Source organism: Triticum urartu, chromosome 1A (genome assembly GCF_056163025.1).
Source record: "Triticum urartu cultivar PI428250 chromosome 1A, HENAU_Tu73, whole genome shotgun sequence".
NCBI classification, from domain to species: Eukaryota; Viridiplantae; Streptophyta; class Magnoliopsida; order Poales; family Poaceae; genus Triticum; species Triticum urartu.
In genome coordinates, this window is record NC_141873.1 from 508572731 (window position 1) to 508579328 (window position 6598).

Consider the following 6598-nt stretch of genomic DNA (forward strand, 5'->3'; position numbering starts at 1 on the left):
CTATGTTGTGTGTTGTGGACTACTAAAAATAAATTCACTATGGAAAGTATTCTCCCTAACAGGCCGGCTGATTACTTTTTCAAAATGATTATCTTCTTGCAGCAGTGAAAATTATTGACTAAGGACGCGGTTCGGGTGGCACTGGAGAAGCTGATGATCATGGTCCAGTCTCATGGCACCAACTCATGATCATCAGCGCATGATGCTCCTCTTCTGGCTAGGCTTTGTAGGTTGTTGGCCTGCGTGCCACTCTTACTAGGCTTGCATGCCACCGTTTACTCTTTTGTAATGGCTGCCTTAAGTTAGTGAAAAGTTTTGTGTGGTCTTGTTGATTCTACCTAGTGGCTTTATTTATAAAGTCACGCATATGTCGTTTCTCTAAAAAAAAGCCAACTACACAAAAACTGGATGCAAATTGCTAAAGGTTACTCCCTCCCAAAAAATGCCTAGCATTCCTTTACCTCCGGCCGGCATCGCTGCCAGTCCGCCTCGCCTCCGGTGACCTAAGGGCCATGGCGGCACGATGGATCCCGGCCCTTGCCGGCAGGAGGACTCTATTTTTTCATGTTTCCTCTAGTTTTGTTAGGGTTTGTGTCCTTCTCAGGAAGATGAGACAGCGGCGGCTCCCTGAAGATGGAACAAGTTTCTTCTCGCGTAGCCCCCATCCCGGTGATGCATCTAGCAACATCGATGGATGTGTGGAGATGTGTCTTTGGCAAATCTATCCTTAGTGGATTTCTTCGGATCTGGTCGTAGTTCCTCTACGTTCATGTGTTTTCACGTTGGGTCCTTCTGATATACGCTACTATTCAATGGCAGCAGTTGTGTTCTGGTGCGTTGCTCCTATAGGGCCTTAGCATGATGACTTCCCGACTATATACTATGACAAGTTTTGCCCAGCCCCGGCGAGGGAGGGGCGACGACGGTGGTGCGCCTTTAGTTCGCTTTAGTGCTTCTAGTCGTCGCTAGGTGGTCTAAATTTTGAATGCATTTTTTTATTATTTCTTGTGTTTGTTATACTGCCATGATTGAAGATGAATAGACCGGACGTTTTCCAATAAAAATTGTTTTTGCTAAAGGTTAAAATGATAGGTGTCCTCCAAAAAAACGATAGGTGCAAAGGATAAACGAATCTTTTTTTGCTTTTCATGCATTGTAGGATAGAAAAGTAAAATGATCTAATAAAAATATAAATCTCACCCATGAACCTAATACCTAATATCTGATACCATTTGTGTTGGGGAAACGCAATAATTTTAAAAAAATCCTACGCACACGCAAGATCCATCTAGGTGATGCATAGCAAGGAGAGGGGAGAGTGTTGTCCACGTACCCACGTAGACCGTAAGCGGAAGCGTTATGACAATGCGGTTGATGTGGTCATACGTCTTCATGATCCGACCAATCCTAGTACCGAAGATACTGCACCTCCGCGATCTGCACACGTTCAGCTCAGTGTGACGTCCCATGAACTCTAGATCCAGCTAAGGTCGAGGGAGAGTTGCGTTAGCACGATGGCATGGTGAAGGTGATGATGAAGCTACCGGCATAGGGCTTCACCTAAGCATTGCAACGATATGACCGAGGTGAAAATCTGTGGAGGGGGCACCACACACGGCTAAGATCAACTTTGATGTGTTCTAGGGTGCCCCCTCCCCACGTATATAAAGGAGGGAGGGGGAGGCCGGCCGGCCCTCTAGGCGCGCCAAGGGGGGAGGAGTCCTCTTCCTAGTAGGAGTAGGACTCACCCCTTTCCTAGTCCTACTAGGAAAAGAAGGAAGAGGGAGAAGGAGAAAGGAAAGGGGGGCTGACCCCCCCACCAAATTTGGATTGGGCTTGGGGGGCGCGCCCTCCACCTGGCTATCTTCTCTTCTCTCCCACTAAGGCCCAATAAGGCCCATTGACTCCCCGGGGGGTTCCGGTAAACCCCCGGTACTCCGGTAATTGCCTGAACTCACCCAGAACCATTCTGATGTCCAAACATAGCCTTCCAATATTTCGATCTTTATGTCTCGACCATTTCGAGACTCCTCATCATGTCTATGCTCATATCCGGGAATCCGAACTACCTTCGGTACATCAAAACACATAAACTCATAATATCGATCGTCACCAAACGTTAAGTGTGCGGACCCTACGGGTTCAAGAAATATGTATACATGACCGAGACTCGTCTCCGGTCAATAACCAATAGAGGAACCTGGATGCTCATATTGGTTCCTACATATTCTATGAAGATCTTTATCGGTCAAACCGCATAACAACATACGGTGTTCCCTTTGTCATTGGTATGTTACTTGCCCGAGATTCGATCGCCGGTATCTCAATACCAAGTTCAATCTCGTTACCGGCAAGTCTCTTTACTCGTTCCGTAATGCAACATCCCGTAACTAACTTATTAGTCACATTGCTTGCAAGGCTTATAGTGATGTGCATTACCGAGAGGGCCCAAAGATACCTCTCCGATACACGGAGTGACAAATCCTAATCTCGATCTATGCCAACTCAACAAACACCATTGGAGACACCTTTATAGCATCTTTATAGTCACCCAGTTACGTTGTGACGTTTGATAGCACACTCAGTGTTCCTCCGGTATTCGGGAGTTGCAATAGCAACAAACTAAACGATCATCGTGCTAAGCTAATGGATGGTCAAGTCAATCACATCATTCTCTAATGATGTGATCTCGTTCATCAAATGACAACTCTTTGTCCATGGCTAGGAAACTTAACCATCTTCGATTAACGAGCTAGTCAAGTAGAGGCATACTAGTGACACTCGGTTTGTCTATGTATTCACACATGTACTAAGTTTCCAGTTAATACAATTCTAGCATGAATAATAAACATTTATCATGATATAAGGAAATATGAATACCAACTTTATTATTGCCTCTAGGGCATATTTTCTTCAGACTCCCACTTGCACTAGAGTCAATAATCTAGATTACATTGTAATGATTCTAACTCCCATGGAGTCTTGGTGTTGATCATGTTTTGCTCGTGAGAGAGGCTTAGTCAACGGGTCTGCAACATTCAGATCCGTATGTATCTTGCAAATCTCTATGTCTTCCTCCTTGACTTGATCGCGGATGGAATTGAAGCGTCTTTTGATGTGATTGGTTCTCTTGTGATATCTGGATTCCTTTGTCAAGGCAATTGCACCAGTGTTGTCACAAAATATTTTCATTGGACCCGATGCACTAGGTATGACACTTAGATCGGATATGAAATCCTTCATCCAGACTCCTTCATTTGTTGCTTCTGAAGCAGCTATGTACTCCGCTTCACACGTAGATCCCGCCACGACGCTCTGCTTGGAACTGCACCAACTGATAGCTCCACAATTCAATAAAAATATGTATCCGGTTTGTGACTTAGAGTCATCCGGATCAGTGTCAAAGCTTGCATCAACGTAATCGTTTACGATGAGCTCTTTGTCACCTTCATAAACAAGAAACATATCGTTAGTCCTTTTCAGGTATTTCAGGATGTTCTTGACTGTTGTCCAGTGATCCACTCCTGGATTACTTTGGAACCTCCCTGCTAAACTAATAGCAAGGCACACATCAGGTCTGGTACACAGCTTTGCATACATGATAGAACCTATGGCTGAAGCATAGGGAATGAATTACATTTTCTCTCTATCTTCTGTAGTGGTCGGGCATTGAGTCTGACTCAACTTCACACCTTGTAACACAGGCAAGAACCCTTTCTTTGCTTGATCCATTTTGAACTTCTTCAAAACTTTATCAAGGTATGTGCTTTGTGAAAGTCCAATTAAGCGTCTTGATCTATCTCTATAGATCTAGATGCCCAATATATAAGCAGCTTCACCGAGATCTTTCATTGAAAAATTCTTATTCAAGTATCCTTTTATGCTATTCGGAAATTTAGTATCATTTCCGATCAACAATATGTCATGTACATATAATATCAGCAATGCTACAGAGCTCCCACTCACTTTCTTGTAAATACAGGCTTCTCCAAAAGTCTGTATAAAACCATATTGTAACATCCCAAATTTTCAATTTGGAATGTTATACATAGATCATTCTTGCATATCATGTTTTATTGCATTTCGTCTCGTGATCCTCGAAATCCTAAGCAACTCAAGGACCCTCGGAGAGAGTTGGGGATTTCCCCGGTTTTCAAATTTGATTTTATCAAATTTTGAAATGAGGATTTTGTTTTTAATTATTTTTCTCTCCGAAAATATTTCATATTAAAATATATGAGAGGAGATAATATGAATTCTCCAAAATAAATGAAATGTTGGAGGAAAAATATTAAAATCAATTTTTGATTTTATTTGGATTTTATTTGCAATTTTATTTGCATTAGAAAAATTGCACGTTTTCAAAATTGCATTTTTGGGGCAAAGAAAATGTTCATCTCGTTCTAAATATTTTATTTAGACGGAGAAAATTTGTTTTGGCATTTTTAGAATTTTATTTTATTGTTTAGGATTTTTCTAAGTTTCGGCGGAATTTAAAAAAATGCGCCAAGGCCTAGCTGGGCCGAAGCCCAGCGTCGGCCCACCTCCCCACGCCGCCGTCTCCTAGCGGGAGACTGCGCCGCCGCCGCCGCCGAACGGGAGTCCGGCTCGGACTCCTCGTCCCCGCCGTGCCCCCTCCCCCAAGGAACCCCCCCTTTAAAGTCGCGCCCTGCCGCCCTTGGAGCCCCACCCCGCCTCGAGCCGCCACCCCGCCGTCGAAGCCGCCGTGCCGCCTCACCGCCTCTGCCCGCTGCCGCGCCGCCCTTGCCGCGAGCCGCTGCCGCCGCCTGTTGCCCGTGCTGCCGCCGCCCCGCGTAGCACCGCCCCACGCTGGAGCCGGCGTCATGCCGGACCTCGCTGGAGGTTAGCGTCGTTCGGTTTTTTTAGAAAACCGGTTCGGTTTTCATTAAGAAACCCTAGTCATTTTTTTCGGTTCGCCGGTTTTTCTTTTTAGCGGACATTCGTCCGGACGTTCGTTTTAACGAACGGTTTTCACTCGTTAGTTACAGTTAATGAACGCTCGTTCGTTAGCCTCTTCGTTAGTTTTTTTTCGGATTAATCCGCGATTATTTCTGATCGCGATTTCTGATCCGATTTTCGTTTTAGTTTATCTTTTCGCTCGTTAGTCAGAATCAGGCGATTCAAGCGCCTAGATCTTCGTCTCGATACCCTCTTTCCGCTTAACCAACTTGCACAAGTTTTTGCTACTGTAAAATTTGACCTAGGTCCAGATTAGTAAACGGATCTTGTTTCTTTTGCCGTTTGAGTTTCGTTGCTCCGTTCGATTTGATTCTTTTTGTAAACCGGAGTTCTTAAGTTGAACTTTCTGGTTAGATCTTCTTATTTGAGATTTACCCGTGTTTCTTAGCTTGATTGCTTTTGTATGCTATTGTTTGTTTGCGATAGAATTCCCGGAGTGCGAAGCGTGTTATTTGGAGTCACTAGGTTACGCGGATCGTCAGCAAGGCAAGTAACACTTTGATCATACCCCTTTATCACCCAGTTTTTATGCATTAGTACCAATCCTCAAACATTGCATGGTTAGGATGTCATTAACATGTGGGTTGGGAAGTAGTTGATGAGGTAGAACCTATTACCTTGTTGCACTCAAACCCTTGGGAGTTACTTCTATGCATTGCTTATTTTTGCTATGCTATGCTCGTAGACGAGGTTTGGGTGGGCGAAATCCATGACAGATGTGAGATTGATAATTAATGGTTCAACTTAAGGTGGAAACTTAAATACACATCTGGGTGGATTGAGGCACCTGGAGTACCCAGTGTTGTCTGTATTTTTGGAATCCCGGAGTACCCGTGTGATCTTCCTATGGACCGCCACCCAGGCTCAAAGGGAACTGAGATTATTCATGCTAGAAACTTCCGTGTGCAGCCACAAGCTATTATGGGCTCTAGCATAGTTAAGTAATTTACGTGAAGCTCTTGAAGAGGTGGATTAGCAGGTAGTGGGATTGTAGGTTTGGTATGGTCTGCCCGGAGTAGAGAGTTAATGTTTCTGAAAGACTGTGTCTCGGTCATCCGTTTCTCAAACGCCCTGTAGTGCGAGAAAACCAACGGAGGAGATCGAGTCTTGTGGGGAAAAGTGCGCAAACCAATGCAAAGTGTATAAACTAATCATTGTTAGCTGTGTCCCCGGTTATGGACAATCTTGAGTATCTAGTACTTGGAGTATCTTATGTATCTCATCACTCTAAATTAATGTTGTTGGGTTGATAATTACTTTTAATTGGGATTGAGTTGGAGGAACCTTCTCAATGATGTTTCAACTACCATGATAGTTAAAATTAAAAATCTATTCCTTTGTTGTAGGGAAAAATTGGCTTTTCGCAAAACTATAACCATAGAGCTTTCCACCAGCCAAATATGCATGTAGTGATTGCATTATTCTGTTCTTGCTCTACTGTGTTATTTTGCTAGCATATTCCATGTGCTGACCCGTTTTCGGGATGCAACGTATTATGTTGCAGACTTTTCTGACAAGGAATAAGGTTCATTAGGTCGTTGTCGTGCAGCTCAGCTATGCCGTTGGAGTTGATGGACTCACTTTATATTCCAAGCCTTCCGCTGTTATCGTATTAGAT